This window comes from Lagenorhynchus albirostris, chromosome 5, assembly GCF_949774975.1.
Source record: "Lagenorhynchus albirostris chromosome 5, mLagAlb1.1, whole genome shotgun sequence".
NCBI classification, from domain to species: domain Eukaryota; kingdom Metazoa; phylum Chordata; class Mammalia; order Artiodactyla; family Delphinidae; genus Lagenorhynchus; species Lagenorhynchus albirostris.
In genome coordinates, this window is record NC_083099.1 from 47,618,778 (window position 1) to 47,641,861 (window position 23,084).

The 23,084-nt window shown below is 36.3% G+C and overlaps 1 long non-coding RNA gene across 2 annotated transcripts in view; it reads right to left on the reverse strand.

Annotated features, from left to right (window-relative positions):
• The window catches only part of LOC132520982 (uncharacterized), a 207,481-nt gene that overhangs the window by 79,538 nt on the left and 104,859 nt on the right, over nucleotides 1-23,084 (reverse strand). For both annotated transcript variants that reach the window (XR_009540671.1, XR_009540670.1), the window contains exon 3: nucleotides 8,143-8,311. This is a non-coding gene — a long non-coding RNA (uncharacterized LOC132520982). The remainder of the gene's footprint in view (nucleotides 1-8,142; nucleotides 8,312-23,084) is intronic.

Consider the following 23,084-nt stretch of genomic DNA (forward strand, 5'->3'; position numbering starts at 1 on the left):
TTTTTGGTTGTTTTTAAGTAGATTTTGGACAAGAGAAAGAAATGAAGAAGTCCCTCTCAAAAGAAAGCCCAGTTTGGCGGTGAGAAAACTTTGGAGACAGCTAAGTAGGAGAGTCAGCAACTGACTTTCTCTTTGTGTGGAAGAAACACTAAGAGCCCATCCAGAACTGTGGGATAAGAGGGGAGGGTGGAGGGAAGACAAAGAAGAGGCAAACAAGGGGCTGTCACCATCCACCACTTCTGCTCTGAATACCTTTGAAAAAATAAAGTTGTAGGAACAAGGAGAAAGAGAAAAGTCACCATTTTATTCCCCCACTTGAGATTCAGTTAGAGGAAAACATGCAGACGGCAACAACCCCAGGATGGGTTCTCTCGGTGACAAAGTTCACTTGGTTCTACGGATCTCTAAAGTTCTAGCCAGCTCCTGCCACTAGAAATAAAACATGTGGCAACAGTAGCCCAAGCCCTGGAGACCCCTAGGAGTCTTCTAAGAGGGTTCAGTATAAAGTTGGAAGAGTCTAGAGAATTCATATTTGCTCAATTATTGGGAAAGAATAAACTGGGTTAGATACCACTTGTTCCTAGATTTTGCATTTGTCTAAGCTTCAAATGAGATTTTCTTTCAAATTTATATCAAGAATCATGAACATAATCTGTTCTGTGCAACTTCTATATTCCAGTCATGGTGCTAAGCACTTTATTACATTTTACCTTATTTAATACTCACAGCTTCACTGGGCAGGTGGAATTATTAGCTCCATTTTCTAGCCCAAGAAACCCAACCTTGGAGAGATTAACTTGCTCAAATTCACACAGCTGGTGACTGGCTGAAATGGGATCTGTACCTATTTGATGACATATTGATGGTGAACATACCCTTTTATATTTTACAATAACTTTTCATTTAATTTTGTTTTATTATCTTTGAAATATATGTTCATTGTAATAAAAATACAGATAAGCAAAATAAGTATATCTTTGCATTAAGGGTTTAATTTGCTTAAGAAAAGTTATTTATTTCAAGATCCTACTTAGCAGTTTTGCAACACTTCTCTTCCTATGGAGGGTTAACTTTTTGAGGATTTTCTCTCGTTTACCCACTATTCCTAGGATAGTTCTTTGCCCATTATGGGCAATCAAATGTATGTGGACCAAATAAATCCAAGAGAAAGCTGCTTGTTGGGGTTACCACACCAGTTGAGATCACATTTCCTCACTGTAGTTCCCAGAGTTGGGTGGTAATACTTGCCCAGCCATCCCAGTTTTCTGGATACAGAGCAGTGTGAACAGCATCACAAGTGCTATCAGAAAATTTGGTTACGAGTGAATATCATGGATGTGTTGCTCCATTTTTTTTTTCTACTCTCAAAACATCTTTGAGCAGTAACTTATTCACATATAAAATTTTTTTTCTCTTCAATTTTTTCTTTTCTTTTTGAATACTGTAGTTGGTTTTGGGGGAAATATGCTCAGTGAAAGAAAGAACAAAGAGTATATGGTTGACAAAGAATAAAATAATAAAAAGTATCAAACTTAGAAAGTTTAGGTTTGGGAGTTTTACTCTTTGGGTGTATCCTTATTTAAAAAATAATTAGATGATAAGAACAAAAAATAATAATAATTAGAAAGGAGAAGCAAAAGATGAAAGTGTCCAAATAAGATTCCTGATCAGTTGTTTATTTTATTGATATATTTTATCATGTATTTGAGTTACAATATTTATTTATCAGGAATAAGAAAATTTTAATCATAAAATTATATAACATCATTCCAACATTGGATCTTGTTATTTTCTTCACAGGTATGGTGGAGAGTCATTCCTTTGCATGTCCAGATAAGATCTTTGTTGTCTTGGGGAGCTGCTCCTCCCACATTCCAAAATATGGTCCTCATATGGGAACCACATGACAGGGGCTGCTGACCACATTATCCCAACCCCCAGGATGGGGCCTGGGTGCTAGAAGGCCAATTGGAGTATTTTCATGAAATTTTTCTAACGGAATCTGGCAGGAAATAGCTTTGTTCCTTGTTAGTTACAAGGCTATAAGAATATAAGCCCCGAACTATCTGCTACCAGTTCCTGCCTCATGGATATCACAGCCTAAGATGATGAAGACAACAATCGGAAATGGGAAGAAGTGTGTGTGTGTGTGTGTGTGTGTGTGTGTGTGTGTGTGTGTGTGAGAGAGAGAGAGAGAGAGAGAGAGAGAGAGAGGGAGAAAGAGAGAGAGAGAGATCCATTGTCTCTGAAGCTAAATCTACTTTCCAAGGTTTGCCTTTCAGAACAAATACACTGCCCATTTGCAGAGCTAGTTTGAGCTGAATACATGTTGTTTAACTAAAAGTCCTGACTGATAGCCAAAATTCAGGGTGCTAAGCAAACAAAGTCTGCAAGACATCTATTTTCTAGCTTCTATTCCCCTTGACATCTGTCCTGAAAAATCTATATAGGAAATGTTGAAGTCTTTTGGCAAGTGCATAAAAATATTATTCAACAAATGTATTCCATGCCTCTTTCGGGCCAGGCATTGTGCTAAGTAGTAGAAATACTAAAGAAACGGGCAAGAAAGTACCCTGTATCCATGGCAGAGGCATACATCAAAGCCAATTATTATAGAACTGTGTAAGAAGGGCTTTAATAGATGCCTGTGGAAAGTGTCATGGAAACTCAAAGGAGCAAGCAAGTTCAACTACTTGAACTTTGAGTATATTTTGAAGAATGGTAGAATTTTCCCAAGCAGAGAACAGAGAAAAGGGCACTGTGGACAGCAGAAATAACATGTTGAAGGGCATGGACAGATGAAAAAATACATGCCACATTTGGGGAATAACAAAACCTTTGATGCAACCAAAACATAATGTTGTGGAGTTGGGTAAGAGTGAGGGATTTGGCTAAACAACTAGGCAAAACTCAGATTCTAAAAAGTCTTAAATGCCATGCTAAGGAGTGGACTTTTTACTGTAGGCTGTGAGAAGCCACCTGAAGTTCTCAATCAGATGAATGACACCATCTAATTTGGATATACATGTATATAATGAACACACATGTACCCATCACCCAGTGAACAATTATATCAACTTGTGCATGAGGTTGGGCAACTTTTCATACAGTTCAGAGTAATTTTCATATCTTTTTCCATGAATTTTCTGTAGATCTGTTCTTGGCCTTTTTCATCTCAGTTTTTAGAAGCTCTTTATATATTAGAGGTACCTTTGTATTATATATCATTACACATTTCACTGTATATTTTGCAAATATTTTTTCCCAGGCTCTTATTTGTATTTTTTACTTTGTGTCTGATATGGTATTTTTACCATGAAAAGATTTTTAATTTTCATCTGATAAAATTTGTCAATCTTTTTTCTCATTGCTTCTAGATTTTTGAGTCATATTTAGGAATGCTTTCTCATCCCCTGATTATAAAGGAATTCACAAGTGCTTTTTCAAATATATGCATGGTGCTTTTTTATACCTTTGATTTAAATATCTGATCTGTTGGGAATTTATCCTGGCTTATGGTGTAAGAAATGGATCCAATTTAATTTTTCTCCATATGGCTACCCAGTAATCAGAACAACATTTATTTAAAAGTCCATCTTTTACCCAGTGATGTGTGATGCCACATATAATGTATATTAATTTCCATATGCAATTGGATATATTTCTGGATTTTCTCTTTTTCCTTTGGTTTGTCTTCCTATTCATGTGCTAATATAGAATTGTTTGAATTACAGAGGCTTTACAGTACTGTAAGTGGCTTTTTCTCCTAGCCCTTAAGTTAGGGAAAACTGACATCTTCATGATGTTGGCCTTTCTTTCTCTCCTAGAATTGATATGTCTTTCCATTCATTAAGATCTATTTTTTTCCAAAAGAAATTTCCAGTTTTGCTCATATAAGTTTTGGACATTTCTTGTTAACTTTATGTTAAAGTATTTTTTTCTCTTTTATTTTCTATCATAAATGGGGTCTTCTCTTTATATATTCAAACTGTTCTTTATTTATACAAATATATGTTTATGTATAGGTTTGTAAACATATATACATACATATGCTATTAATTTTTATATCCTCATTTTATAACCTGTTATTTTATCGAGATTCTCTTGTTGATTATTGTATTTTTCCATGGATTCTTTTGAATTTTCCAGCTGTATAATCACATCCTCTCTTAATAAACATAGTTTTACTTCTTTGTTTCCTATTCATATTTCAGTAATTGCTTTCTCATGTCTAATTGCACTGGTTAGTATCTGCAACATAATGATAAATGTTATGGATATGGTAGGTACCTTTGCTCTTGACTTTAGAGGAAAAACTCTACAACATTAAATATTAAACAGTGAAGTTTTCCCATCTTTGGGGAAACTGATTTAGGGATGGTAATATATTGATTTGTAAGATTTGGATCTATCATCTTAAGCTTTTTGTAAGACATCAGAGTGAGGATCTCCATTGTATATGGCTCTATTTTCTGAGAAAAAGCCCTAGATGGAATATTTATTAGGTCCTTACTTTTTGCCAGATACTGTGCTAAGCGCATTACATGAATTGCTTCATTCTAACCTAACAACAAGATTTAGAGTTATTATTCTAAAATTCCAGGACAGGAAACTAAGACAATGAGGTTAAGTAATTTATCAATATCACCTAACCATTAAGTGGTCAAACTAGTATTTGAGCCTAAGCAGTCTAATGCCAGAGCTTAAATATAAAGCCTATGTGATGCTGACTCATAGGATTTGGAGAGAAACTAGTTATTCATTGCAGTTGAAACACTGGTAATGAATTAAATGCTCAAGATTTTATAAATCAATAGTGAAGAGTGATAAGAAAAATGTTGAGAGCCAAAGAATTAAAGAAGAGACAGAAGAGGAGCCCAGGGAAGAGACTGAGAAGGGGCAGGCAGAGAGATGGGAGGAAAATAAAGGAGAGAGTACATATCATGGAATGAGAGAGGAAAGAGTGTCAGGAGTGATGCAGAATTCCAGTAGGGAATGTGGTTTATTTTCTGACCCTGATTCTTTATTTTCAAGTTCCAAAATTTCCCATCATGCTAATCAATTCCTGTTCTTTCACTATTTTCCAAAAAAAAAAAAAAGATACCTGGTATGAAATATTGCAGGATATCCACAGCTATCTTAATAAAATGTTCACAAAATAGTCAAACAGAAAAAAAAATCCCTTTTTCATAAGTGAAGAGTAGTACTTGCATTACCTTAGGAAAATTACAAACTTACGAAGGTTCACCTTTTGCTTAAATATATTTCAAGTTATCAGTCAAAATATAAGTATTATAATGTGCAACCCCACAAAAGGAATTTGATTAGTTAGAATTATAATCTCTAGCAGATTCTAAAATTCAATCTTTATATGTAGGGGACAGCATTAAACTCTGCAGATAACATTATTCTAACAGCTCAGGTTTCTTCCTCCTCACTGTACTCTTCAATTGCAACTGACATATAAGGAACAAATAACCAACATAGTAATCAAATGAACAAACAATTTATCAAAATTTTTTTTAATCCTCTGTAACTAGTTTAACATAGCAGTAAATATATTAGCTTTGCTTTGTGATCTTTATTTACATCATGTCCTTCTTTGTAAGATATAAAATGCAAGATCAATGTGGTTATCCATTTGGCCTTGGTTGAAAACATTCCAGTACAACACTGCCATTCATCTTCATAGTCATTTAAATGCAATTTGTTACTCAGTTTTGTGATTTAATATTATGTTTTATGGAGCTGATAGGACTCCAGAATTGCTTTCTGAATTATCCATCTTGTATATGTATATGGGAAAGCTTTTTCAAGCCCCCAAAATGAGTTCTTCAAGAGCAGGAAGGGTGGGGAGAATGAATCAATAGGGTTTTACGTTTCTGCAGAATCATAATTTTAAGTGATCTTATATCCAGTTTCAAGTAACGATTTGTTGACTATGGTAACATCTGCCATCTTGTGGCTGACTTCAGGTACTACAGAATAAACTCAAAAATTGTATTTTTACGGTAATAATAATAAGGAAGACGGCAGGGTTTTGGTCGTTGTATTACAACTACATTTCATGTAGGAAACATACATGTTTTTATTTAACAAACTTTTTTGTGCCAATTTGATCTAATTATAATTTACTCCATTTTGTGTTGACATCTTGAAAGTAAAGGCGAAAAATAAAAACAGAAAGAAAATAAAGAGAAAGAAAAAATAACATTTTTAAACCTGCCACAACAGAAGATATAAACAGTAATAATTTAATTATATTTCTTAAGTTGTTTCAGTTTTAGGGCGATTCCACTTTATCATTGAACAAATGCTAATTTATTCTTGAAACATAATTAGAATAAAGCTAATATATTTAAAAGAAAACATCACAGATAAAAATGAGTGTATAAATCTCCCCCTTTATTTTTACTAATGTTAAATTATTATATACATATACTTCACCATCTCTGACAGAATTGACTTTAACTGGATAGTCTCCATGCCAAAGGTAATGATTGATTTTCTGTTCTTATCTCACTCAATTCTCAGCAGCATTTGACATAGTTGACAGATCCCTCCCTCCTCCTGGAATCACTTTCTTCACTTGGACTCCAGGACACCATATTCTTCTGGCGGCACCAGCTACATAATTTGTGAGCCCAGAGCAAGATGAAAATGTGGGCTTCCCTTGTTCAAAAAGCAAGGAAAAAACGCCCTAAGGTAGTAAATTATAAAGCTTTTTCCTTTCTTCCACTGTCTCTCCCTCAACTTGTCATGTTTTTTTAAATTTGCTTTCTATGTTGTTCATAAATAAATAAAAATTTAGAATTTAAATTATCGACATGAATTTTACCATCCAAATTTACATTATGCAATGCCAGATTTAATGAAAATATAAGAGCATTTAACTCGCATGAATTACACAATTCATATTTTGTAGCCCATGCACGCATATATATTTTTAATTTTTTCCAGCACAGTGCTGCACAAGACTAATCTAATTATTTTTATTTCACTTCTTGAAATGCATGCATTCTATCAATACTGTCTATTTTTGGCTTATGGATGAGAAAGGAAAAGTCTCTATGGCCTCTTCTATCTTTCCCGCTCCTTCTACATTTCAGGGTGAGTGGTTGGCTAATACAGGGAAGTAATGTAAGCAGCTCTTTGCAGGAAACGACCCTCAGCAGGAAGCCCCTTTTCTTGTCACTTTAACAAAACTATATTGTAACTAACTTTTAAACCAAGCACCTCCATGCTCTACTCATCTCTGGCCCTAGCATCTTCCCTGGCCCGGGAAGATGCCACGGAGCAATTAAGCCCGTACTCCACAACTATTGAGCCTGCGCTCTAGAGCCCGCGAGCCACAACTACTGTAGCCCGCGCGCCTAGAGCCCGTGCTCCGCAACAAGAGAAGCCACCGCAATGAGAAGCCTGCGCACCGCAACGAAGAGTAGCCCCTGCTCTCCGCAAGCAGAGAAAGCCCGCACACAGCAACGAAGACCCAACACGGCCAAAAATAAAAACAAATAAATAAATTTATATATATATAAAAATACCTTCCCTAACTGGTCAGTTCTTTCCGTAGATCAAAGAAGTAGAAATGAAGAATAAGTAATTAACAGATAACAAGATGTCTTCCCTAGCTTCCCCTTCAGTAATCTTCCAAACAAACTGTGTGACCAAGTTCTATGAACAAGATGACATCTAGAGGAAGATCACGAGTGACAAGCCTGCACACAGTGGGGAATGGCGATGACTCTGACCCTCACCTCAATGATTAACTGAGATTGCTTCCTTCCTTTCCTTTAAAACTTTCATAGCCGAGCAGAATCTTCAGAGGCGGTTTTTGGGGAACACTTGAGTCCACCGTCTCCGCAGATTGCCGGCATTTTGATTAAAAGCACCTTTCCTTTCTACCGTTTGTCAGTATGTAACTGATTCTGTACGCAGCAAGCAGCAGGACCCAATTCAATCACAGCAGTAACATAAGTAAGGAAGGATCGGATAGGGTTCTTTGGTTGTTCATGCTTCTTAGATCACCACTGCCTTCTGTCTGTTTTAAAAGCAAATTCTGGTTTGAACACAAAGCACCGCCTCTCAAGGCTGTCAGCACCAACACCACCACTTGCTCCGTTGTCGGTGTAATATACTTACATGTACTTGACTGGAGCCTCATTGAACACCCAATGCATCATGGGTCCCCTAGAACTCTGTGCTCATGGGGCATCAGGAATATGAATGGGGTGTCAAGGAATGGCTGATACACATAATATGTGTATCGTCTCTCCTCGCTGGCATGCTCCATTGTCCCATCAGACTTCACCTACAAAACACAAGTTCAAAGATAAAATAAGTAAGAATTGGTGGCAGCTTAGCAACCAAGTCTGGGGCCCTTCTGAGTGCAGAGCACTGTGTGCTGCACTGGTAACGTGCCCATGAAACCTGATCTGCTTCCTGGGTTTCTTCCTATATCACTGGCTGTACCTTCTCAAACTTTCTCATTGGCTCTAGATATTATGACTTGGGTCAGTGCTAAGCCTTATTTTATTTATTTCTTCTTTAGCTGATGTCATCCAGCCCCTAGGCTTCAAATGTCATCTATGTGTGAATTACTCCCAAATTTGTTCTTCCAGCCCTGACCTGTCTTCTGAGCTCCAGTTGTACATATCAAACTGCCTGCCTGGCTTTTCCACTTTGATGTCTAAGGGGCATCTTATATCATCTCAATTTCCCACAAACTTCTGCCTACACTTACTATCTTAGCTCACTATTTACTAGTCACTTCATCACTTAAACACAGGAGTCTTCTTTGACTATTCTCCTTCAATTCCCTTAAATCTAAATCCAATACAAATCCTATCAGCTTTACCTTTATAATATATCTCCAATTTAACCAGTTCTCTCTACCTAGGTGGAGAGAAATCTAAGACACTATTATTTATTTCCTGAACTGTTGTAATGGCCTCTTAACCAAACTCTTTGCTTCCATTTGTTTCTCTATGGTTCCTTCTCCACATGGTAGTTGGAGTGATCTTTCTAAGAAGAGAATCATTTCACAAACTTTCCCTGCTTAAATCTCTTGAGTGGCTTCCCAGGCAATTTTAAATAAAATCCAAACTCATCAAAGGATCCTCAGATCATGCCTCCCCTCCAGACCTTCCGTCCTACCACACTCTACCTGGTGCCCTGCGTTCCAACTTCCCTTTTTCCTTGCTGAAAACACCCCAAGCTCAGTCTCATCTTAGAGTCTCTATATTTGCTGTTCCCTCTGGCTGGAATACCTCTCCCCTCTCCTAATCTTCAAATTGCTCACTTTTTCAGCGTTTTCAGTGCTCTGTTCAAATACTGTCTTCTCAGAGTGGACTTTCCTGGCTATTCTACCTAAAGTAGCATCCTTGCCCTGCTCCCCGACCTTATATACTCTATACTATTACCCTGTCATCCTTGCCCCACTCTCCAACATTGTATACTCTATACCATTACCCTGTCTTTTACTTTTCAGAGCACCTGTCTGTAACTGTACTCCTTACCCATTTGTTTACTTGTCTGTCTCACGCACCAGAATATAAACTCCAAGAGCACAGGCGCTTTGTTCACTAACTGCTGTATTTCTAAGGCTTCGAACAGTGCCTGGCATGCAGAAGGTGCTGAATATTTGTGGAATAAATAAAGGAATGCTTTATCTTTGAAGCCCTGGAGGCTAGTATAGCACAATGTTTTCCTCAGTATAACCACTCAATAAATATCGTGGAAGGAAGGAGGTTGGAAGAGTATAACCACTCAATAAATATTGTGGAAGGAAGGAGGTTGGAAGAGTATAACCACTCAATAAATATTGTGGAAGGAAGGAGGTTGGAAGGAAGAATCTCCATTTCTCAGTTTATTCGTTCTACATAAAATGATAATTAGCTTATTTACTTCTATGTGATTGGCATCTAAAATATTATTTCAAAGTTAGATGAATTCTGCCAACATACTTAAATTTAAAAAACTTTAAATATATCTTATTATACTACTAATATGGCTAAAAACTGCTCTTTATTGGAGGGTGAATGGGATTAGGGTTTAAACTGTAAGAATTTTTTTTCATGGTCCAGGATAGGAATTGTTAGTCTTTTTGTTCTTTTACTTTCAGCTCTGATTTACTCTACTAAAACGTATATACCCAAAACATTTGATTTTCTATTTAGTTGTTATAATCTCACGGGCAAAAGTCAAAATGAGATTTGAATTATGCTTTGTTGATGGGTGACTGATTGCCTAATGAATATCTAAAAGACATTTCATTGCTTTTGTTGATAAATATGACATTGTATTTTCATCTATTATGCATGAAAACTGATGAAATATCATTTCTATAACTTTTGGAAAACAAGCACTTAGAAGACCTCTTTAAGTGCAACAAAAGCAATATTACATCTCAGTAAGACTAGCCCTGTTCTAATAGACATTCAGTAAATACATAGTGAGTGAATTTGTATGGCTTTTTCATTTGAACTCAGAATACACATGTTTAATGAAATAGCTGTCTTTTATGAATAAATTCAGAATCTGGAATGTAGATATAGATAGGTAGCTACTATATCTACCTATCTTAAAGTAGATAGGTAGATATAGCTAAATGAGTGTAGCTATAATAAAATAAAAATTGGTTTCACTTGTTTGCTTATCTTTTAGCAATCTCTTTCTGAACCACCACTCCACATTGAACTATATACCTGAAGGGATAGTCAGCTGCTTTGGGGTTAAGTTCAATAAGCATTTGTTAAATAGCTCACATCTGCAACAAGAACTGTGCAAATACTTGGGAATAGAATCATGAATAAGATACATTTTCTGTTTTTTGAGGTTCACAGCCTAGTGGGAAAACTAACAGATACCTTATTTCAAAAAAATGTAAAATACAGGGCTACAATAAAGATATTGCCAAAGTAATAAGAAAGCAATGTGGACTAAATTATCTTGAAGGACAAACAGGACAGAGTTAGGTTGAGTTAAGGTATGTGGAGAGTGTCAGAGAAGGGGGAGTCAGAATGAGACACAACACATGTGCTCTGGAAATATTCAAAATGTTCACAACAGGCAACCACTCTGAGGGTCTTAGATATCACCCTGTAAGCAATGGGAAACTACTGAAGGGTTTGAGGCAAGGGAATGATGTAGGATAGAGTTACCATATAGAGCTGAGCTTCTCAACACTTCAAAGTTTATACAAATTACTTGGGGATCTTCTTAACTGTGAATTCTGGTCCAGTATGTCTGGTGGGACCTGTGTTTCCTATAAGCTCGCAGGTGATGTGCTGGCTGCTCACCAGTCTGTGGGCCACACTGTGAGTAGCAACATTTTAGGGAACTTGCCTTTAGGAGTACCCAATAGGGACAAACATGATAGTTTAGGTAAGAGATGATGAGAGTTTAGGCTAAAGCAGTAGCAGTCACTAAAGATATTTTGGGGGCAAATTGAAAGAATATTTTTTTAACACATTTAATGAAAAAATTGGAAACATTCAATAATGTTTAAAGTCTTTTACAGTCAGTACACATATAACCACCACCTAATTCTACAATTAAAATTTTATTATGCTTGCTTTATCACATACCTATTCATCTATCCATCTCTCAATCCTTTCATCTATCTATCATTTTTATGTATTTCAATGGAAGTTGCAGATACCAGTATACCTCCCCCCTGCAATAAAAAAAAAATTAAGATTGATTGAAAATAGGGGTAAAGGAGTGTGGGTTGTTTCCTAAGTTTATGCTTGATGAGGAAGAATGTAGAAATAAATTTATGGGGTGGACTGGGAGATGCTGTGTTGAGTTCAACCCAGTATCACTGAACTAGAGATGACAATTTAATATATATGTTATGCATATATACGTGTAACGTCTACAGCTCTAGTTATGGACTGGGAATCATTAGCTGGTAGTTAAAATGAGAGGAGTAGATGAGAACGCTCATAGAATGTAGACAGAAGAGAAGAGGATCAAGGATGGCATTTTGAGAAAAATGACGCTTAAGACATGTACACGGGTAAATGATAAAATAAAGGAGACTACGATGGGATTAGGGAGACAAAAGAGAATCAGCAGAGGGGAGAGGGACAGTAAACATGTCCTTGTAAATCTCCTCACTGCTTGGGAATATTGTGGTTTTAAAAATGCTGACATTACACTTTATATTTATGATATCTATATCACATTGTATTTATACACTTATATTTAAAATGCTGACATTATACTTTTAGTAGTCAATCTCAACTTCACACTGCTTTATGTACATACCAGTGGAAGTAAAGAGCCATTCAAAGCAGATTATATTAAGTCACTTTCTCAATTCTCACTTACTGAAATGTCAATAAATGTTCATTGTTTTGCTTGGAAAAGGGAAGGCAACTAACTGGACCCCTGATTCTTGTTTCTCAGGTGAGAGGTCCTTTTCGTGAAGGGTCACTGACCCACAGACATGTTTACAACATAGTGAAAAGTGACTTCCAAGTAATTTTAGGCTCTTAGAGCATTGGAGGTGGTGAGAAAAAAAGAGGTATAGTTTTACTTTAGATTTAAGGAGGAATCTAAAATTTCATTTGATATATTATTTTAAAAATATATTATATATTAAAATATATTTTAGTTCCAGGTTACGGCTATTTAATGGAGAAAGAAAGAGTTAAAAATGATGAAAAATATGAGAAAGAATTATGGATGACAGGAAGGAAAAAATGGGATAAACCAAGCAAAAGAAACAGAAGAAAAAATAGAGACAGGAAAAGTAAAAGATCTTCCCAGGAGGGATAAATTTGTGTTTCATTGGAGAACCATGTATTGTCCAAGGAGGCATAACCAAACTTTTCTTATCAAGGATCAGAGAGTCAATATTTTGGCTTTGCTCTGTTATAACTATTAAATTCTGCCATTGTAGCACCGAAGCAGCCATAGACAGTAAATTTTTAAAAAGCATGTGTGTGTGTGTCTATGTTTCGATAAAGCCTTACTTACAAAACTCAGGCAGCCATCTGGATTGGGCGGCTGGCATAGTTTTTACTGACCTCTGCATTAGAGCAAAGGCCAAAAAATGGGGTCAGCAAACTTCTTCTATAAGGGCCACAGAGGCCTCTAGCTTATTCTTCCTTTTTACCAATGTTTGTTTGTTTGCTTTTACAACCCTTTAAAAATGTACAAAGCATTCTTTTTTTTTTTTTTTTGCTGTACACAGGCCTTTCACTGTTGTGGCCTCTCCCGTTGCGGAGCACAGGCTCCGGACGCGCAGGCTCAGCGGCCATGGCTCAGGGGCCCAGCTGCTCCACGGCATGTGGGATCCTCCCGGACCGGGGCACGAACCCATGTCCCCTGCATCGGCAGGCGGACTCTCAACCACTGCGCCACGAGGGAGGCCCACAAAGCATTCTTAACTATAGGACCTACAAAAGGTAACCGTGGGCCAGATTTGACCAGTGGGCAGGTGGTTGCCTGGCACTTGTCTAGAGCACACCTTTCTGTCTTATCTGATTCCAGTTTGACGGGAGGTATTTTACAACTCCGTGCTTTGTAAATAACTGGTACAATGCAGAATAATTTTTGTCTATAGACACGACATGCAAATTCTGTTCCATAGAGGTCCAACTGACTTCCATCACTCACTGTGGAAGAAGCTAGTTTTGTGTCTATTTGCACATTCATTTTAATATTCCAGATTTATAAATATAACTGTTTAGAGTTCTTTTTAAACTGACTGTAACATCTTACCAGTTTATCATTAATGAGTTAAAAAAATTTTTAACACACGTTCATTTTTAAATCTGTATGAGAATCATGATTTTACTTTTTTGTAAATTACCCTTTGAACACTGGCATAACCCTTATTTCCCACACCACCTCCCACGCTTTCACTAGAGACCTCAGTGGTAGAGTGAATTTTTCCTGCTACCTTGAATCTGACCTTTTATAACTCCATCCATTCCCTGACACCTTCCTCCCTAGTACCTGGTCACTCTTCCACACACCCCTCCTCAAACCAAATTGTTTGTTTGAAAAACCATCTCCTTCTAAACTTTGACATAATATGGTCTTTTCTTTTGTATATAGGCATAATCTCACTCATAAATTTCAACTTTGGAAAGGCAAAGATTATTGAAACAATTTTCAAAAATCTTGGCAATGAAATAAAATTGAATTTAAGGCCCACTTTGACTTGGGAAATGAATAATCCCACTCCTGGGTCTATGTAATGACTTAAATGTCCATATACTTATGGACAATTATTCAGAAATGAAAAGGAACAACTGCCACTATATGCAACAATATCAGTAAACTTCAAATGCATTATAATAAGAGAAGGAATCCGGATTCAGAAGTCACACACAGGGCTTCCCTGGTGGCGCAGTGGTTGAGAGTCCACCTGCCGATGCAGGGGACACGGGTTCGTGCCCCGGTCTGGGAAGATCCCACATGCCGCGGAGCGGCTGAGCCCGTGAGCCATGGCCGCTGAGCCTGTGCGTCCGGAGCCTGTGCTCCGCAACGGAAGAGGCCACAACAGTGAGAGGCCCATGTACCGCAAAAAAAAAAAAAAAAAAAAAAAAAGTCACATACAGTATGGTTACATTTTCATTACATTCTGGAAAATAAGAAACTATAGGGACAGAAAACAGATCAGTAGTTGCCAGCAAATGGAGGTGTGGGGAAGAGATTGACTAGAATGATACAAAAAGGAAACTTGAGTTATCATAGAACTGCTTTCCTCTTGATTGTGGTAGTGGTTACATGACTGTATGTGTTTTTTTAAATTTATACAACAGAACAGCCAAAAAAATGAAGTTATTTTATATAAATTATACCTCAATAAACCTGACTAAAAAATCTACCTATCTATCTACCTACCTATCTATCTATCATCTATCTATCCACCTACCTACCTATCTTCTTCATCATCATATATTTACTTTCCTGAAAAATCTGAAGATTTAATTTTTTAAGTTGGAAAACAATCTCTAAATATACAACTTACCACAAAAGTACTACTTAAACTGATTTAAAAATTTAAATTATAGAAATACTTCACTCTTCCTAGTTTACAGAGAGTTTTTATCATGAATGGTATGGGATTTTGTCAAATGCTTTTTCTGAATCTATTAATTTGACCATGTGGTTTTTCTTTTTCACCCTGTTGATGTGATGGATAACATTAATTGATTTTTCAATGCTGAACTAACTTTGCCTATCTGGGATAAATTTCACTTGGTTGTGGTATATAATCTTTTTATATTTTTCATTGTTGGAATCAATTTGCTAACATTTTGAGACATTTTGCATCTTTGTTCATGAGAAATATTGGTCTCTAGTTTTTTTGTTTGTTTGTTTTTTCTCATAATGTCTTTGTCTGGCTTTGGCATTAGGGTTAATGCTGGCTTCATAGAATGGATTAGGAAGTATTCCCTGCGCTTCTATCTCCTGAAAGAGATTGCACAGAATTAGTATAATTTTTTCTTTAATGTTTGGTAGAATTCACCAGTGAACTACCCAGGCCTGGTGCTTTCTGTTTTGAAAGGTTATTAATTATTGATTAAATTTCTTTAATAGATTTAGGTCTATTCAGATAGTCTATTTCTTCTTCTGTGACTTTTGGCATATTGTGTCTTTCAAGGAATTGGCCCATTTTATCTAGGTTATCAAATTTGTGGGCAGAGAGTTGTTCATATCCTTGTATTATCCTTTTAACATCCATGGGATCTGAAGTGATGTCCCTTCTTTAACTTCAGATGTTAGTAATTTGCCTCCTTTCTTTTTTTTCTTAGCCTCAATAAAGGTTTATTGATTTTATTAATCTTTTCAAAGAACCAGCTTTTGGTTTTCTTTCTTTTTTTAAATTAATTTTTATTGGAGTATAGTTGCTTTACAATGTTGTGTTAGTTTCTGCTGTACAGCAAAGTGAATCAATTTTACATATACATATATCCTCTCTTTTTTAGATTTCTTTCCCATTTAGGTCACCACAGAGCACTGAGTAGAGTTCCCTGTGCTCTACAGTAGGTTCTCATTAGTTATCTATTTTATATATAGTAGTGTATATATGTCAGTCTCAATCTCCCAATTCATCCCATTTCCTCCCGCTCCCCCATATACAGCTTTTGGTTTTAATCACACTAAATTACCAAAGATGCCCAAATCACAATGCTCTCTCACCTCCAGCCCCTTGCCCATGTTGTTCCTTCTCTGGAAACACTCCCATCCTTTTCTTTGCCTACCTGACTCCTGCTCAACTCCCAGTGTCAGCCTAGATGCCAGAAAGTCATCTTTAACACTCTGCCATCCCAGTGCATTGTGCTCCTCCTAAGTGATTCCTCACTGTTCTATGGTTACTATTATTGTAGCACTTTTCATGCAAATTAATAATTTCCTATTACTTCTTTCACCTTTACAAGTTTCTTTTTTTAAGGGAGTCTGACCTGTTTACTATGGTACTTCTGTCACCTAACATGCTGCCTAGCACACACGGTAGAAGCTAAATGTCTTTTATTATAAACCATGAGAGAATTTTTAATTAATCTGAAAAATAATTTGTTTAAATGACAGTTCTTTATAAAAATTGATTTATCCTATGATTTAAGGAGCAATGACCATTCAGCATTTTGGCCTTATTTACCATATTTATGCTGTCAAATTTTGCCATTGGAAAATATAGTGAACAGCGAATCCTATTTGTTGAAGAAAATAAGAATAAATGTTTTAAATATAATTGAATTTTTCTTTGGTATTTATCATAATAATTCTTTTAAATCATTTCTCTCAGAGCTGCCAGGCTAAGTAGTGGTTTCAGTTAACTGAAATGATTTTAAATTCAACGAAATTACTTGATGCCTTTAGACTTATTTCTACCAGACTAGATATCTCACATTAAAACATAAAGCAAAGCATTCAGCACAATAAAGCCAGAAATGGAATCTTATTGTTAGAGATTGTCACTAAGCACTTAATAATTTTACTTGTAATGACAGGTTAATTGAATTCAAAAAGAAAAGTAAGAAAAAATATTATGAGTTTTTAGGAATAAGTTGATTTTTAAAAGTTGATATGATATATGCCAACATCAGTATATTAGCCAAAATTTGGAGATAAAAGCTAGAGTACAATAAAAGTATATCATATACAGTGGTTTCATTAAATGTTGAACATCTATTAATCTCCTTTCCCCCAAAGAAGCAACTCATTATGACTGGGAAACATCAGTAATTTTAACAGGCATTGGCTAAACAAAGTAGAACTCTTGGTACATATTATATCATATTTTTTTGCAAATGTAAATTTTAAAAAATGAGTTTCATTGGCATTTGGCTCGTTGCCATTTCTACTGTAGAGACTATAGTCTCTAGAATTTACCAGTTAGCATGTGTTAGGCTATAAAAGACGATACATGCATGAGAAAAATTTTAATATTCCAAGAGTCAGCAGTGCAATAACATCAGATTTGAGGCAACCTCACATACTATTTAGTTTATTCTCTTGCACCTTTTATCAGAACCATCCTGTACTCATATTTTAGGTCTCTCAGAGTTGAGCTGTTAACTCATCCCATTATTTATCTGAAAGCAAAAAAGCCTTTCTTCATATTTCACATAAACCCCTTGTGTATACATGATGTTATTGTACTATAACACATGAGTTATATTAGCATGACATGCCCTATAGCCCTCTGTGAGTTTCAGGATGATAACTCCGCTAAATAAATAAAATGTTCCTACTCCATTATGTACACTCCAGCAGCCTGTTTCCTTCTTAGAATCAACTCCAGAGCACTGACTGCCAAAGACCCAAAAATTAGTCTACAAGTTAGTATCAGCAAAGCCAAGAGCAAACAGGGAAAATAAAGAAAACATAATAGGGCTTTTTTTTTAAACAGAGACATTTTGTTAATTTAATGGAGTATTTTAAGATAATTTTTTCCTATTTGGATTATTTAATAGATTTTTCATGTTAGAAATGATGATGATGACTTCCCTGGTGGTGCAGTGGTTAAGAATCCACCTGCCAATGCAGGGGACACGGGTTCAAGCCCCAGGCCAGGAAGATCCCACATGCCACAGAGCAACTAAGCCCGTGTGCCACAACTACTGAGCCCATGAGCCACAACTCTGAACCTGCGTGCCACAACTACTGAAGCCCACATGCCTAGAGCCCATACTTCGCAACAAGAGAAGCCACTGCAATAAGAAGCCCGCGCACCTCAAGGAAGAGTAGCCCCCACTCGCTGCAACTAGAGAAAGCCCGTGCGCAGCAAAAAAGACCCAATGCAGCCATAAATAAATAAATAAATGAATAAATTTATACTAAAAAAAAGAGAAATAGAGTTACAGATGTAAAAAATAAACTTATTAAAAAAAGAAATGATGCAAGTACATAGTATTTTTGTTGTTTCTAGTTACCACATTTGGAAAAAAAATTGTTAATTCAATGCCAATTAATTAATTAAAAATTTTTGCATATTTATAAAAGACTCAGAATTGAAACTACCATTTTACAATATGACTCTGTAGTATTAGCTACTTTTAAGTAAATTAAATTTTTGATTAAAAATTTATATTGTATATAAACATACATATGCAAATATATATATGCTTGCATAACTATGAAAGAAGTTTCCTCATGAAGCAAGGATATTTAAAAAGATCTAAAATGACAGAAACCTGACCTATCTCATGCTTTCTCTTAATCATTATTGCCTAATAACAATTTCTCTCAGTTTAAGTTTAGAACTCTCTTAGTCTGCTTTTTAATGGGTGCTGCTGAAGTCCTTGTTCTGCCTATTTCTCTTTGGAGGTAAGATCTTGTTCTCAGCTAATTAGAAAAGTACTCCCTCGAAGAACTCCCAATTCCCTGGTTTCACCTCACCAGTGAGTACCTATTATGTGCCAGACCCTGGCCAGGTCCTCAAAATTTTGTTACACTAAGCACATAACTGTTCACACCACAGTAAAAAGAAAGGGCAAAACCTTAATTTGTCTCCAATTTAACCTTACAGGAAGGAAATGAAGGCTTTTTCCATGATTATTTTCTCCCCAAAGAATAGAATGTGAGACAGGATCCATACATCTGTGTTAGAAATACCGTGGAATTTTTCTCAGTTTTTCTCTTGTTTTCCGATCAGTTATTCTTCACATTCCTATAGGAAAATATGCACTTCCTACACAGTTTTTGTGTAGATATATTTTCTCTTCTTTTTGTTTTGTATCATTTTTGGAGGACATATTAGGGATCTGGTAACTAGCCTGCTGCCACTGTCTTAAGCTACACACAAATTTTATCTTTTGGTTTGATTTCACAATACTGAGAAAATACTGCATCAGACAGAGGAGTACTTGTAAACAGTAGCCTTTTTTAAATAGCTCACATTCCAAATTTGGGATACTTCTTTTAACTGGTCCTGAAGCTTAAGAGAAAAGTAGAAGGATTTTTTAAAAGTTAGTTGTCTAACATCATGTACCAACTGTTTAACTGTCCTTAACTGATATTAGTCAACTTGGAAGTTATCAAAGGACTTTACTCAGTTTGAATCTTGATTGTTTTGAGGACATTTCAAAAGTACTTTTAATTTTGAGATATTACTTTTTAAAAAGCATCAGATACATCAGTGCCTTGTAGTTCCTTGTAAGGATGCTGATCCTTTCTTTGTAAGACAGCTAACCACTGAAGCGTTTGATCAGAAGAATGACTGCATACTAACAGAATCACGCTGGGTGCTGTGTTTGAGGAGAGAATGTGGGTAGTATGGTCTGAAGCAGGAGACCAGTGAAGTGTCTGTTGTAATAATACTGTTAAGAAATATGGGATCTCACACCAGTGTTCATAACAGCACTATTTACAATAGCCAAGACATGAAAGTAACCTAAGTGCCAATGAATGGATAAAGAATATGTGGTGTGTGTGTATATATATATATATATATATATATATGTACAAACACACACACACACACACACACACACACAAAATGGAATATTACTCAGCCATAAAAAATGGAACATTGCCATTTGCAGCAACCTTCTCAATGGATGGACCTAGAGATTATCATACTAAGTGAAGTAAGAGAAAGACAAATATTACATGGTATCATTTATACATGAAAACTAAAAACATGATACAAATGAAGTTATTTACAAAACAGAAACAGACTCACAGACTTCAGAAACAAACTTATGGTTATCAAGGAGGAAAGTGGGGGAGGGATAAGTTAGGAGTATGCGATTAACAGATACACAACACTATATATAAAACAGATAAACAACAAGGATTCACTGTATACCACAGGGAACTATATTCAATATCTTGTAATAACCTATAATGGAAAAGAATCTGAATATATATATGTGTAAATATAACTGAATCACTTTGCTGTATACCTGAAACTAACACAATATTATAAATCAACTATAGTTCAATAAATAAATAAGAAATATGGGGTCTCATAGTAGCCATGGAGGGCATGAGAGGTGGTCAGATTCTAACTATATTTTGAAGGTAGAGCTTACAGGATTTCATCCGGGATTGGGTGTGGTATTTGAAAGAAAGAGAGTAGTTAAGGATGATTCCATGATTTGGGGTTTGAATAGATGGAGGGTATGAAAGGGGCTGATCTGGATAGGAGATTTAGAAGTTTATTTTGGGAATATTAAGATTGAGGTGACTATAAAACATCCAGAGGAATTTCAAGTAGGCAAGTAAATATATAGGTCTGGGGACTTCCCTGGTGGCGCAGTAGTTGGGAGCCCGCCTGCTGATGCGGGGGGCGCGGGTTCGTGCCCCTGGTCTGGGAGGACCCCGCATGCCGTGGAGTGGCTGGGCCCGTGGGCCGTGGCCGCTGAGCCTGCGTGTCTGGAGCCTGTGCTCCGCGGCGGGAGGGGCCACAGCAGTGAGAGGCCCGCGTACCGGGGGAAAAAAAAAAAAAAATATATATATATATATATATATATATATATATATATATATATAGGTCTGGGATTCAAGAGACAGAGAAGGGTCTCGGATGGAGTTATAAATATTGGAATCATTAGCATATAAATTGTTTTTAAAGCTATGAGGCTGGATAAGTCACTAGTAGAGTGAGTTAAGAGAGAAAGAAATCTAAAGACTGAGCTATGGGCACACCAGTATTAAGAGATTGGTAGGATGAGTAGGAAATAGCAAAAGAGATTACAAAGTAGAAAGAAAACCAATGGAGTGTGGGGTCCCAGAAGCCAAATGAAGAGAGTGCTTCAGGGAAGACAGAGTAACTCGACATTTCAAATGCAGTGGATAGATCAAAGAAATGAGAACTAGTGAATTTAGTGGCTTGAAGGTCATTAGTGGCCTTGCTAAATGTAGTTTCAGTGGAGTAGTGGAGTGAAAACAATACTTGAGTGAGTTCAAGACAAATGGAAAGAGAATTGGATGCAGCAAGCATAGACAATACTTGCAAAGCTTTTCCCCCATGTTGTAATGGATGTAAAGCAACGGGATAAAGCTGGATGGAGAAGTAGACCAAAGGGCATTTTTGTTTTGTTTCTGCTTTAAATGGGAAAAATTACAGCATGTTTACATCTTTGTGGGAATGAGGCAGCAGAGCAGAGAAATTGAGGATGCAGAAGAATTTCTGGATCAATTGTCTTGAGTAGAGATGAAGTGATAAGATCTAGTCCACAAATGAAGATAGAAGCATTGATGTCATACCTGTTAATGAGAAGAAAGCAGAGTAAATGGGCAGGTAGATGAGAGTAGGTGGATAAATGGATGATGGGACCCTCTGGAAATTCTTTTCTGATTGCTAAGTGAAAGTAAGGATGGGAGCAGAGATCTTGGAAGTTAGGAGAGAGAGAAGAAGGTGAGGATCAACTAGGAGACTGGGGGAGACACTGGATCTGAGGATTCTGGAAAAGTCGGAATCGAAACACTGGAGTATGAATAGGTTTTGCCCAAGGCAGTGGAGGCATGGGATAGTTGTTTGGCGCTAGAAAGCTAAAAAGATAAACTAAGACCAGTTTTTGATTTATTTATCTTACCTAATTCATTTTGGGATAACATTAGTCTACAATTTTTGGACTTGGGGAAATTCTGAGGTTGCTTAGAAAAGACAAGGATAAAAAAATGTCTGACATTTGGCATCTCTACCCCTATCATGGGAAAAACATCCAGAAAATTTGAGATGTAATGTTTCAGATATTTGACAGTTTTTTAAAAAAATTATACTAACTTGAATAGAAACAAATAAATTTGTAGATCATTATCAAATATGTTAAATTATATTTTTTAGCATAGAAAGTTTTTAGGCTAAGTTTCAGCCTAAAGCATTTTGTATGTAAAATTAAAGTTCTAACAGTAACATAATGTGGAGGAGAATGTGTTTTCACTCTTTTGATATGAAGCACATCTCTAAGGTTACTGAATAGTGTTAGTCTATGGATGGATTACCACTGCATGGAAAAAGGAATGAAAAGGAAACATAATGTTTTTTCCGACATGCCAAATATCTTGTTTTCAAATGAAGTTTTGAATAAAATGGTTTCCTAAATGTCTTGTTCTCCAAAGCAGTAAAGACTATGAAAGTGTTTACTGTGCTTTTGGCAAACAACAAATTCTCAGTACCCAAAAGCAGAGCTAACATTTTTCTATTTGGGGGAAAGGAGGCATGCAAGTAACAGGTTTAGAGAACTTTTGTTTTATCAGCTCCTGAAGTTAAAAACTCACAGCGCTATCTATACACATAGCAGGCACTCTGAGCAGACTTCTTGGACCAGTAAACAAGTATACAATATAATATAATATTCTCGCCCTTTTCTGTGACAGGTTGTAAAAATTTGCTTTGAAATGAAAACCTGCTATTTCTTTCCTTGTGCCGAACAAGGCAGAACTCCGTACCTTCAATTCAAAGGTGTTTTATTTGAGCAAGGTTCAAGCTGGAATTAGATAGCTTCCCTTTTGCCTCTTCTGCTTGTTCTGAAACTACAGGAGAGAAGCCCGAAACCAAATACTGAGGGATACATTGCACTAGTACCACTTCAACTAAACTCAAGCCAGATGCAAACAATTCAAGAAACAATGGAGCTGAAGACAGCATACTTTTCAGGGATGCT